Source organism: Rhodnius prolixus, unplaced genomic scaffold, assembly GCF_049639745.1.
Source record: "Rhodnius prolixus isolate KJV_2025 unplaced genomic scaffold, Rpr scaffold_8, whole genome shotgun sequence".
NCBI lineage: Eukaryota > Metazoa > Arthropoda > Insecta > Hemiptera > Reduviidae > Rhodnius > Rhodnius prolixus.
In genome coordinates, this window is record NW_027411593.1 from 14,031,061 (window position 1) to 14,043,720 (window position 12,660).

A 12,660-nucleotide genomic window follows, 5' to 3' on the forward strand; every position below is an offset into this window, starting at 1 on the left:
ACTATTATTAAACTAATAATTAAGAGATTGGCGACTTGAGCTCTTGCCTTCGAAGGATTGATAAGAACACTTCTTTGTCAACATCAACTTTTTTTTTTTTTGCACTTGATTCCTTGATACTGGTGGAGTCCAGAAAAGGCTTCTCTTGGCCTCATTCAGAAAAGTCTTCCTTCCATCAGCTTTGAAGAACAGTCTGTTCATCCAGGACGTTCTGACTGACTGACTGAGGGAGTTCTTTCTCCACTAACCTCTAGTTAATTCCATTGAACAAAATTCTAGGATAGCCATGACCGCTGCTTGAAAAAATAGTTGTCCTATCTTAGGATAGGACCATGGTAATAATATATCATAATCCAAAGAGGTCCATCGTAGTCGTAACATCCATCCTCAACCTTAACAGAGGTGTTTCTCTTCGCATTTCAACATTATTCGGACCAAACCAACTATAAGCCTTCCAGTTTCCCAAAAGTTAAGAATATCACAATTTTGACTGGGTTAAAATAAAGGCTATCTTAAGAATGAGTTTATTTAACGAAATTTGATTGGAAAACGATTTTTACGGAAAAATCAGCGGAAAGCGCAAAATGTATTCAGTAATGTGGCATTTTCAGACTCGCACAATTATTTAATAGGTAAAACTTTAACGAGAGCCAATCCTCCTAGGACAGGGGTCGGCAACTCGCGGCTCGCGAGCCGCATGCGGCTCTTTTATCCAAATTGTGTGGCTCTTCAGTCTGCCCAAAATGTATTGCATAATTTAATTTTATTAAAACGAATGAAAATGTAAGGGAGCGGGAAAGGAGGAATAAAACGGGTGAACACAAAATGTTAATTTAAGGAAAACTAATTCTATTTATTTACAATAAGAAAAGAACACATACAAATAAAATAAAACTGTACAAAAGTGATAAGTAAACATAAAATAAACTCATAAAATAAATCCTCAATCATAAAATAAATTAAACGTAAATCAACTCTTTTAATTGCAACACAACTCAAAAATAATACTTTTCTCTTACAAAAAATAATACTTTTCTTTTACCAAAAATTAATACTTTTCTCTTACACGTAATCAGCTGACTCGGTAGAGTAGTGGGATTAGGAGCTACGCAAGCGACGAGATCACTCTCACACACACAACGGCACGGGCCCTACTGCTGGCCCTACTCGTTCTCCTCATACCCCACTCCTCTACCTGAGCCGGCCGTCCCCACTCCGCTCTCTGACACTATCCCCCCTTTAAAAAAAGTGGAGCCTCCTTTGGAGCTCCACTTTAAGCTCCAGCTTCCTGCAGGTTTGTCCTGTTAATAAATTCATATCCTCTCTCTCCTTGAACCCTTTGCCAGTTCCGGTTGCAGCTTAGTAAAGCTTGGTGGTATGGTCCTTGTTGCCGCCCTCTCCGCCCCTTTGAGTGGTTTCCTTCTCCTGACCGTTGTTGACTGCGGGGTATCAGTACTACAGGAGCAGTACCACCTCCCGTCCGCTGTTGGTGTATCGTCTGCGACGCTCCTCATCATCATGACGGTACCGCGATGTCATTGAAGGAGATGCTGGTCTTGTAGTCGGGTGGTCTCCGCTGAACCGCCTAGCGTCTCGCTCTCCACCTTATAGTTGGATCTTCTCTCGCCTGGGGCCCACACTTATCTGATGGCCGAAGTTGTGAAGTTCCGAACTATGTGACTCATTACCATGGTTCCGCCGGGAATTGGAACTCTGATCCCTGTTGGAGGCGTTAGATCAGAACCGATGCACCCTCCAAAAGAGGTGTTAAGAGTTGGTGGGATTCCCTAAATTCCTGGTCTGGCTGACTTCTGATGAGGAGATTTTACATTCCCCTCTTAGCGCCATACTTTAGGATCCCATGGACCCATGCAAGATGTTGTGAACCGAGAGAAGTCCCTCACCCGTGCAGCTCCCTTCCACTGTCTATACTCGTGTAGATAAATCACAGCCCGAGAGGAATAACCCCTTAATTTCTCATTCTTTCTCTCACTCACACGAAGGTTAGTTAGTACATGTAATGGACTCTAGGAATTGAGGACTAGTCCTCACTTATCCTATCTTCCTCCTCAGTATCGATCCGCTGGTGACGTCGCGGTCGCAAGTTCACCCTGACGTAGGATGGGTCATCTAGCCATGTTCGGCCAGCATCCGTTTGCTCTAAATCTATCGTTTGTGGGGTCCACGAAGGGTCATCTGCACATTCTCCCCCACTTGATTCTTCGGGAATTTCGTCTCCACTCGACTCCGTTTCTACTAAATGGGACTCCAGACTTCCCTCGGACCCAGACTCATTTGAGCTGTACTCGCCTCCGCCGTTTCCTATCGGCTCAGAGAGTACATCCATTTCGTCTTCTGCATACTGTTCCAAACTGCTTTCTTGGTCTACCCTTCCTTGAGTGGTTTCCTGCGCCCTAACAGACTGGCTCGGGGACTGGCTATGTGCTGCTTTTAACCTGTTAATATGCACAATGCATTTACCGCCCTTAGAGAGGCGCAACTCATAGTTAACTGGAGAAGTTCGCGCCACCACGGTATGCGGGCCCGTCCAGGGTCGTCTAAACTTTCGTGCATGACCCATGGGGACGGCGGGTTCATAGAGATAAACCCGGTCCCCGATTTCAAACACGCGCATTTTCTTCCTCGCATTGAAGATTTTAGAACGTGCCTCTCTGGTTCGGGCATCCGTTTCTCGAGTGCTGCGAAATGCCTTATCGAGACGTTCCTTTAGTCTCCCCACAAAGTCCTGTACCGATTCTTGAGGGCTTTCCGCTTCAATGTTGCAATCAAATGGTAGCTCTACCTCCCTCCCATGGACCAGAAAATACGGGGTGTACCCGGTAGAGGAATGCGGTGTGGATCGATAAGCGGTAAGCACATAGGGTAACCAGCGATCCCAGTCCCTCCCGTCTCGCCGAACCACGCAAGCCAAGGAGTCCATAAGGGTCTTATGCAACCTCTCAACCATTCCATTTCCTTGAGGGTGATAAGCGGTCGTCTGCAATTTTTTTATTCCTAACATTTTGCAGGCACTACGGAATAATTCGGATGTAAAATTACGACCCTGATCAGTGAGCACTCTCTGGGGAATACCATGACGCAATACTAATCCTTCAACGAAAGCCCGTGCAGTCTGATCCGCCGATTGTTCTCTTAACGGAATCGCCTCAGCATATCGCGAGAAGCAGTCTATACACGTTAGCAGATATCGATTTCCCGCGGAGGTTAAAGGGAGAGGCCCCACGATATCGAGCGCTACTAGTTCAAAAGGGCGAGACACCTGATAACCCGGCGCGAGAGGGACTTGGAGACCTGCAGGCGACTTTCTTTCCTGACATATCCGGCACGCCTTAACAAACGCGGTTATTTGTTTCTCCATTTGAGGCCAATAGAACTTATTTTTGATCCGATTAACAGTTCTCGTCGTTCCTGGATGCCCGGACCAGGCCGTACTATGGAATTGTCTCAATATCTTCTGCCGCATCCCTGCGGGAACTAACACTCTCCAGTTCGTTCGGCTGCCTTTCCCATCTACTCGGTACCATAGGCCACTTTTCCCTTTTTCTGCGCGCCTCTCTTCAATCATCATTCGACACCAATCGTCACGCTCCTGAGCAATGGCTAACTCCCTCCCATCCGAGGAGCCGTCTACCGCACACACTGCTCGGCTCAGCGCATCCGCATTCGTATGCTTCAAGCCAGGTCGGTGCACCACATCATACACAAATTCGGACAGCCGTAAAGCCCATCGCGTCAGCCTGGCTGAGGGATCTTTAACTCGGAGCATCCACTTTAAGGCGGAATGGTCCGTAACCAGAGTAAACCTACGCCCCAGGAGGTAGCAGCGGAACTGGGCCGTAGCCCAGACTACAGCCAACAACTCTCTCTCCGTCGTGGAATAGTTGCGTTCGGCTGCATTCAATTGACGGCTCGCATAAGCTACCGGTCTCTCAAATCCGTCCCTCATTTGAGAGAGTACTGCGCCGATGGCAACTCCCGATGCGTCTGTGGCTAAAATGAATGGATCCGCAAAGTCCGGATAAATCAACACGGAATCGGAACAGAGCGCGTTGCGGAGCGCATCGAACGCAGCTTGCTGGGCTTCTTCCCATTTAAATGATGCGTTCTTTCGTAACAATGACGTGAGGGGCTTGGCAAGTGTCGAAAATCCTTTGATGAACCGGCGATAGTATCCGGCTAACCCCAAAAAACTCTTCACTGAACGTATCGAGTCTGGTACCGGGTAATTACGAATCGCTCGAACTTTCTCTGGGTCTGGACACAGCCCTTCCGACGCCACTATATGTCCCAAATATTTCACCTTGGGTTGTGCGAAATGGCACTTATCTAGGTTAATCTTTAAATTTGCTTTTCCTAGACGCGCGAGGACATGCTCTAGCCGCCGACAGTGTTCCACAATGGTGGAGCTATAGATGATCACATCATCAAGATATATAAAACATTCCTCGCCTTTCAGCTCAGCCAAGAGTTGATCCATTAGGCGTTGGAACGTTGCTGGCGCATTCACCAAGCCGAACGCCATACGTTTATATTCATAATGGCCTCCCATCGTTGAGAAGGCGGTCTTTTCGCAGTCCCCGGGCCATATAGGTATCTGGTGGTATCCGCTGCACAAATCCAAAGTAGAAAAATATCTACTTTTCCCCAGTGCTTCCAGCGTTTCCACAATAAGGGGCAACGGATAGGCATCCGTCTTAGTGACTTGATTCAACCCCCGGAAATCAGTGCAAAAACGGTATTTAGTTTCACCAGCCTCAGTTTTTTTCGGAACCAGTACAACAGGAGCGGCCCAAGGACTAGAAGAAGAGGTGATCACGCCCTTCTCCAGCATTTGTTTTAAATGCTCTTCGATCACTGGTTTCTGGTAATGCGGTACTCTGTATGGTCTCTTGGTTATGGGTGTCTCCTCGTTAGTATGGATATGGTGAAATACCGGTAACTTGCAGCCCTCTGCATTTGGCTCTTCGAAGACCGACTCATACCGCCTTAATACTTCCAGAATCTGCTCTTGGTCAGAGCCAGTCAGATGTCTCACCTTCGAACGCCATTCGGTTTCGAGCTGGCTTGCCCATCCGGCCTGCTTGGTTATCTGCCTCACTGCTTTCTCAGCGGGGCAGTCTACCGGACCTAGGTGAACCTTCTCGGCTATTCCTAACCGCTGCCCCTTCTCAACCTGAACGGGGCCGCTAGTCAGATTGATTGCTCGAACCCAAATCTGCCGCCTTTCGGGTACATTTAGACTGCGAGCTAGCCGCATTCCCTGCTGAGGTTGGATTACCGGCTCGAACATTAATTCGCCCTCCAGCAGCTCTTTCATCCTACCTTCTAACAACGTTTCACTAAAAGAAGGGATTGTCACTTTTCTAGCTGCTTTCACGAAGGCTGAACTGACCCGGGGAACAGTCCCTCGGCTTTTTTCCCTCTTCTGCTGTGAGCTCTCCGAAATATGGTCAAGAGCAATGGTCATATTCCGAGCGTCCACCACCATACCCATCTTACTCATGAGGTCTAGACCGATTAAACCGTCACCTACTGTGGTAACCGGAGCCACTATAAATCTGTGCTGGACCGCTAAGTTCCCCAATCTACATTCTACTTCTTGTTCGCCCTCAATAGGGATGGCCGAACCCGTCACACCTGTCGCTTTCAGCTGGGGTTCCCTTAAGGGGACAGTCCCAATCGCCTCCTTCAAAATTGAAATCTCCGACCCACTATCTACCAATAGCGTTCGCGCTATTCCCGCTATAGTAAGTACGACGGTAATCCCCTTGGAGCGCTCCGCAGAGACGGTTGGAACCAATCGCGCGTGGTCAGCCCCTAAATCCTTGATGGACCCGCCGGTGGGGCACCCGTGGGTCCGTTTCCTTTTGGGGGCGCAGCTTCTTCTCGAAAGTTAGTGCAGTGGCATGCCTGAACACCAGCCTGTGTCGCCCGCCGGGCACAGTCTCGGGCAAAATGCCCTTGTTGGCCACACACAAAGCAAGTAAGCTGTGTAACTCGGTTACCACTTCTGACGGGTCTCTGGATACCTCTCCTAGTAGCAGATTCTTGCGACTTTCTTTGGGGACAATTTCGAGCAAAGTGCCCGCTTTGACTGCACTGAAAACAATTCCCAACCTTTTTTACAGCTAGTGTGCTCGCAGAGCTTGCTTCTTCCTGGCATTGCACACCCTTTACAGATCCCACAGCGCAACTAAAGGGACTTTGACGTTGAGCGTTTTCAACTCTAGCGGCCATTTCAATAGCCTCGCTAAACGATTGGGGAGGAAAGTATTGAAGCTGCTGGCTTATCTCAGGTCTCAGACCTTTCACAAATGCCGCCAGGGTGACCCTCATCGCTTCTTCCCGCGCCCATTTATTCTCTTGTGCAGATGTTATTCCCCTGGGGATAGTTTCCTCCCCTAATCTCCGACAGCGGTCCGCAAATTCTTTTGCGCCTTCACCCGGTTGTTGTCCTAGAGAATTCAACTGTAACAACTTTTGCGCAGGGGACAACACGGTGTCAAAACGTTCCTTGAGAAGGCGTTTGTAATCTCCAAAGGAAGACGAAGGCTCCAACAACTCCGGGAAACCCGCTATACAGTTGGCGGCCGCCCCCGTTAACTTTAATCTGCATATAAGTTTCTTATCTTGTTCTGTCCACCCACCACATTCTGCCACCAATTCTAAATTCCGCAAGAAATTATCAACAGATTCCTCCTCTTCTCGCCCTCCCCAAGGACGTATCAACCCCTGCAACCCCATATCTCGCTTCACCTTACCATCCCCGGATGATCCCTGACCACCCGAACTCAGTGCAGATGCCTTTCGCAATGCTTCATTCTCCACTTTTAGTTTTGCCACTTCCGCCTTTAATTTCTCTAGATCCGCCATTATCAACAGGTTTCAAAATGAAGCCCAGTCAAAAGAGGCCGATGAACTGAAGTGAATGAGCCGTCACACGACCCTCTTACTAGTATTAGTTCGCGAGTTTTGATGAATAACAAAAAAAAATATTTTTTTTTTCTTTTTGGAGTAATTAATAATAAAAATATTTATTATGCTCTCACACCACTGTCTCGATGTCAGAAAAGGAGAAAAAAATCATTAAAACGCTGAGCGATTACTCTGAAGCCCAGAATTGAGCGAGCGCTTTTCAAGGTCAAACTAGTAGGCCGCACTGACCAGCGGTTCTGAGTTATTACAATTACGTATTAGCGACGATAATCACATTAACTTCAACTCTGTGTTAGTTCACAAATAGTACACGTATTTTACTGCTCTCTTTTCAGTATTTCTTAAATAAACACAAATTTTTTCTTTTGTTAGATAATTGTAATAAAATTTAGTGAGAACCCCAACACCTGTCACCATTTGTAAGGGAGCGGGAAAGGAGGAATAAAACGGGTGAACACAAAATGTTAATTTAAGGAAAACTAATTCTATTTATTTACAATAAGAAAAGAACACATACAAATAAAATAAAACTGTACAAAAGTGATAAGTAAACATAAAATAAACTCATAAAATAAATCCTCAATCATAAAATAAATTAAACGTAAATCAACTCTTTTAATTGCAACACAACTCAAAAATAATACTTTTCTCTTACAAAAAATAATACTTTTCTTTTACCAAAAATTAATACTTTTCTCTTACACGTAATCAGCTGACTCGGTAGAGTAGTGGGATTAGGAGCTACGCAAGCGACGAGATCACTCTCACACACACAACGGCACGGGCCCTACTGCTGGCCCTACTCGTTCTCCTCATACCCCACTCCTCTACCTGAGCCGGCCGTCCCCACTCCGCTCTCTGACAAAAATTTCATTTATTAAAGGTAATTTTTCAAAAATAATTTTAAATGTAATAGGTTCGAAATTGAATGGAATTATACAATATCAAAATAAAGTACTTGACTTATATTGTAAGACTGCCGCCTTTTCATTCCTTAAGTTATTATTTATTTGTTTATTTACTTTGCAATATACGAAAATAAATATATAAAACATTTAAATGTTATTGAATGTCATAAAATAATAATTTATGAATACAAATGATCTACAGAGTTCTTTACACTATCATCCTTGCGGCTCTTGGTAAGATTTATTAAAATTATTTAAGGAGAAATGGCTCTCTACTTAAAATAGGTTGCCGACCCCTGTCCTAGGACGATCTTTATCAAAATCCTCTTATGAAGATGTCCCTTTTCGTTGATTGAGTTTATCAAAAATTCTTTACATTAAATAAGAGATTATAAGAAGAAATAACAGCAATGACATTAAACTGAACTTCAGGCACGGTAATGAAATCTTAAAATATCGAAAGAAAAACAATAGAACATCCAAGTTAAATGGACGAATTAAGTGGGGTTCTATTCATTAATTCTGTGACACTAAAGAATCTGCCAAGGTAGTTGATTCCTGCAACTACTTGGGTTTAGCGTACTCCCAGGTAAGCTTTTCGAAAATCTTATAAAAGAACTGAGGGAACTGTTTCTCGAAATTTGGACTACGGAAGTTATACCCGATTCCTGGAGAAAAGCAATTATATGTCCCATCTTTAAAAAAGGAGATCAGTTAGAGTGCAGTAATTACAGGGGAATATCACTCCTTAATTGTGCATATAAGGTATTCTCCAATGTTTTGTATTCAAGATTGCTTTCTTACGCTGAGAGAGAGATAGGCAGATACCAATGTGGATTTAGAAAAGAAAAATCAACATCAGACCAAATGTTCTCACTAAGAATGATACTAGAAAAAGGAAGAGAATATGGTCTCCAAACCCACCATCTCTTCATAGATTTCAAGTCAGCCTATGACAGTGTCCAACGAGAAGAACTGTACCACGCCCTGCTACAATTAAATATACCCCCAAAACTAGTACGCTTAATTAAGATGACAATGAAAGACACTGTGTGCGCAGTGCGTATTAAAGGGTGTCTTTCATCAGAATTTAACAGCACTAAAGGTCTAAGGCAAGGAGATGCTCTATCCTGCCTACTGTTTAATCTTATTTTGGAATATGTAATGCGTGAGGCAGAAATCCCGCTGTTCGGTAGTATATTCCACAAGTCTGTTCAGGTTTTAGCCTACGCAGATGACGTGGACATAATTGGAAGATCCTTCCAAGATATGGAAAGGGCCTTCCTTAATCTGGTTAGAGTGATTGGAAAAGTGGGACTACAAATAAATGCTGCCAAGACCAAATATCTAAGAGCCGAAGGACCTGCAGATCATCCCGCGCACGTAACACTTGGCAATTATATGATTGAACAAGTAGATTCATTCATATACCTCGGAACCTTAATCTCTAGGGATAACGATGTATCCCTAGAAATAAAAAGAAGGAGTATGTTGGCCAATAGGTGTTATTATGGATTGAATAAGCATATGAGAAGCAACTTAATATCAAAAAATACAAAAGTGCTTCTCTATAAGACCCTGATCCGTCCTGTGTTAACATATGGCTCCGAAGCTTGGGTGATTTCAAAAAAAGATGGGGGGATGCTGCAAGTTTTCGAGAGAAAAGTTCTTCGACGAATTTTTGGCCCTATTAAAGAGGGCGCGATTTGGAGAAGAAGGAAGAATCGGGAACTGCAGCATCTATTCCAGGAAGCAGACATCGAAAAGGTAATCAGGCTTGGCAGGCTCAGATGGGCAGGCCATGTGGCAAGGATGTCTGATTTGGAAACACCCAAACGGCTTCTGCAAGAAGAAGTACATAGGATCAGGAGAGTGGGCAGGCCCAAATTGAGATGGAATGATGGGGTATGCGTGGATGCCAGAGACCTGCTTGGAGTGAGGATTTGGAAGGTTGCTGCAATGGATAGGAGTGACTGGCGGAAGCGGATTGAGGAGGCCAAGGCTCAGTAATGGGCTGTAGCGCCAGTAGTAGTAGTAGTAGGTAAGCTTTAAATTATCATTATACATACACATTCCCTCTAATTTCACATTCTTCACCTTATAACAGCTTGGGTACTAGTACTAACCAACCAAACATTTTTTTTATGTTGAAGTTGATTCAGTCTTTATCCTACTATGATCTAAATAGATTTTTATTTACTTTTCGCTTGAGGAAGTTATTACTTTCGGGGCATAGGAAGAGCTTCATCTAATCAAACTGTAAGAAAACTAGTGAATTCTCTAATGGAGGAACTAATGAAGTTTCCGAACAGTGTGTTCTTTTTCCTATATTTGTTTTAGACGTAATTGCATGTATTTCTTGGCCTCATTATTCTTATTTGTTTCCAATGAAAAAGGAAGGTAGAACGCGGATGGAAATGACTCAACATGCCGGAAAGTAGTTTTTTTATCCAATTTGAAGCATTATAAAAAAAAAAGTTTGTAGATAATACCATTTCGAGTAATTGATATCCGGCTAAAATTACTGCCAACATCCGTATTGAATTTTAATATTCTGCTACTTTAAATAAATTAAACAGACGCCGATTCCTTCTCAGTTATTTCCGTTCTATTATGAAGAAGTAAAAGAAACTTGTTCGCCTTTATGAAATTGAATTATTGCCGGTAAATATTTGCTTTGAGGTTCTCTGATATAATTACAGCGCATGCGCCATGGTCTACGTACATTTTTTTTTTTGTAAGATACTGATATTTAATTAAAATGAAAGAACTTATTGACTCCTATATTGTGATTTGTGTCTTTAATGCTAATGAAATGACTTACCGTCCTTAACGTTAAGTAGAATATTAATGTAGAAATTTGCTTGTTTAGAAAATGAGCTAACTTCTTTCTTAAATTGTTCGCCATTGCCAGAGAAATTCTAGCCTTTGGCCATAAATTATTACTTTCTCTACTGGACCGTTTTTTGTGGCTGCCCAATGAAGTGGTACGCAAAGACATGACTGGAAAACTGAATCGTCTAAGAAAATTTATTCTAACACAAATTTAAATAAAGTTTGTATTTTTAAATTTACATAAAGTTGATGTAAAGTTAATAATTTTCATTGTGGTTATATCCACAAGTTTCTGGTTTCTTTCTTCTTCTTTTTTTTTTATCGCCATTAAAGTTAGTTTTTTCATGGTCCACATTCTTATCTCTTCTCCTTACTTATATAGAACATTATTTCCATGTTTTTCGTTAAATTATCTTAAAATAAATTTTATTTTCTTTAGTTCTTAGCAGAGAACCCTTGAAAGCATCCCACTTTTAAATAAACTTGTGTTTGGAAAAATTAAATTAAGAGTTTATTTCAAATGGAGAATCAAAACGAACGTTACAAAGTCTAAGTTTATAGTATTTACTCTCAGACGGAAAATCCTACCTCCTGTCATCTTGAACCAAACTAACTATGGACAAAGTACGCTACCTCGGACTGCACCTAGACAAACGATTGACATGGAATCCCTATACTAGACTGAAAAAACAAGAAAATAACCAGCGCTACAAACTTCTCGCCAGACTACTTGACAAACGATCGAAACTTAACCTAGATAACAAAAGACTCTTATATCTAATGTTACTGCGACCCATTTGGTCATACGGCATCGAAGTATGGGGATCGACTAAGCGTTCCAACTCACTACGCCTCCAGGCATTACAGTCAAAAATACTTCGCAAAACTTCTTAACGCTCCGTTCTATGTATCTTAACCTCACACTATCCATAATGACCAGAGACAGGCGAAAAAGTTTATCCATAGCTACTCGCCCAAGCTAACTGCAGAACTACTCCAACTAGGCCGGGTGGCCATAAGGATAGCAGTTGGCATTCTCACTGGCCATTGTAGACTAAATAAGCACATGCATCGCATGGGCCTGGCAACGGATAGCCTGTGTAGGTTTTGTCAGGAAGAAGAGGAGACGGCACTGCATGTGGTATGTCAGTGCGAGGGGCTGGTCTGGCTAAGGTACCGCCTCTTTGGCAAAGAGAAGCTGGTGCCAACAAGCCTCAGCCAGGGCCCTCTCTCAGACCTATTAAGGCTTTTAAGGCAAGCAGAACTCGAGAGGGTGCTCTGATGGCAGGTGCTCTGATCGACCACCTGGGAGCCCCCCCCCCAATTCCACAGTTTGGTTAAGGACAGGATAGGGAGAGGGTCTTCAACTAGGGGGATGCCACAATAGATCCTTGGGGTGTCGCGGTGGCGTAGGCTGAATAGCCAATTCCCCCGATGGAATCTAATCTAATCTAATCCATAATGACCTCAAAATTCCTTTCATTACAGATCTTGCTAACACTCGTTTTCTCTCAAATTTCATTCCTCTACAGCAGCTCATCCTAACCCGCTCATAGAACACCTATCTTTCTCCACATTACGCCAGGTAATCCTCTAAGGAGATTGAAGAGAAGATGGCCTCGTGATCTTCTCTTATCGTGAGAGCAAAGCACGTTACTGGAGTGGCACCACTGGGTGCCTTCTCCACTCATGATTTCCTGTTATTTCTTTTCTCTTTTACCATATTTGCTTGTTGCAACAACTGTTGCAGTGGTAAGTTACAATAAAAGATTAAAAAAGAAAACAAAAATTTTTTTATAAAGTTAAGTACTGTTTGATTATTAACAAAAACTTACAGTTTTAAAAGTTAAGTATAAGGGTTGATTAAACGCCAAAAGGTACACAAATCAGCAGTTCCCAACATTTCATTAATACTTCATTGATATAATTTAAGTAATTTTACTGCATTAACTTTTCCTTC

General features: G+C 43.2%; 1 protein-coding gene across 6 annotated transcripts in view; it reads left to right on the forward strand.

Annotated features, from left to right (window-relative positions):
* Positions 1-12,660, forward strand: part of LOC141451532 (ras-specific guanine nucleotide-releasing factor 2-like) — a 197,196-nt gene that overhangs the window by 72,574 nt on the left and 111,962 nt on the right. The window lies entirely within an intron of this gene.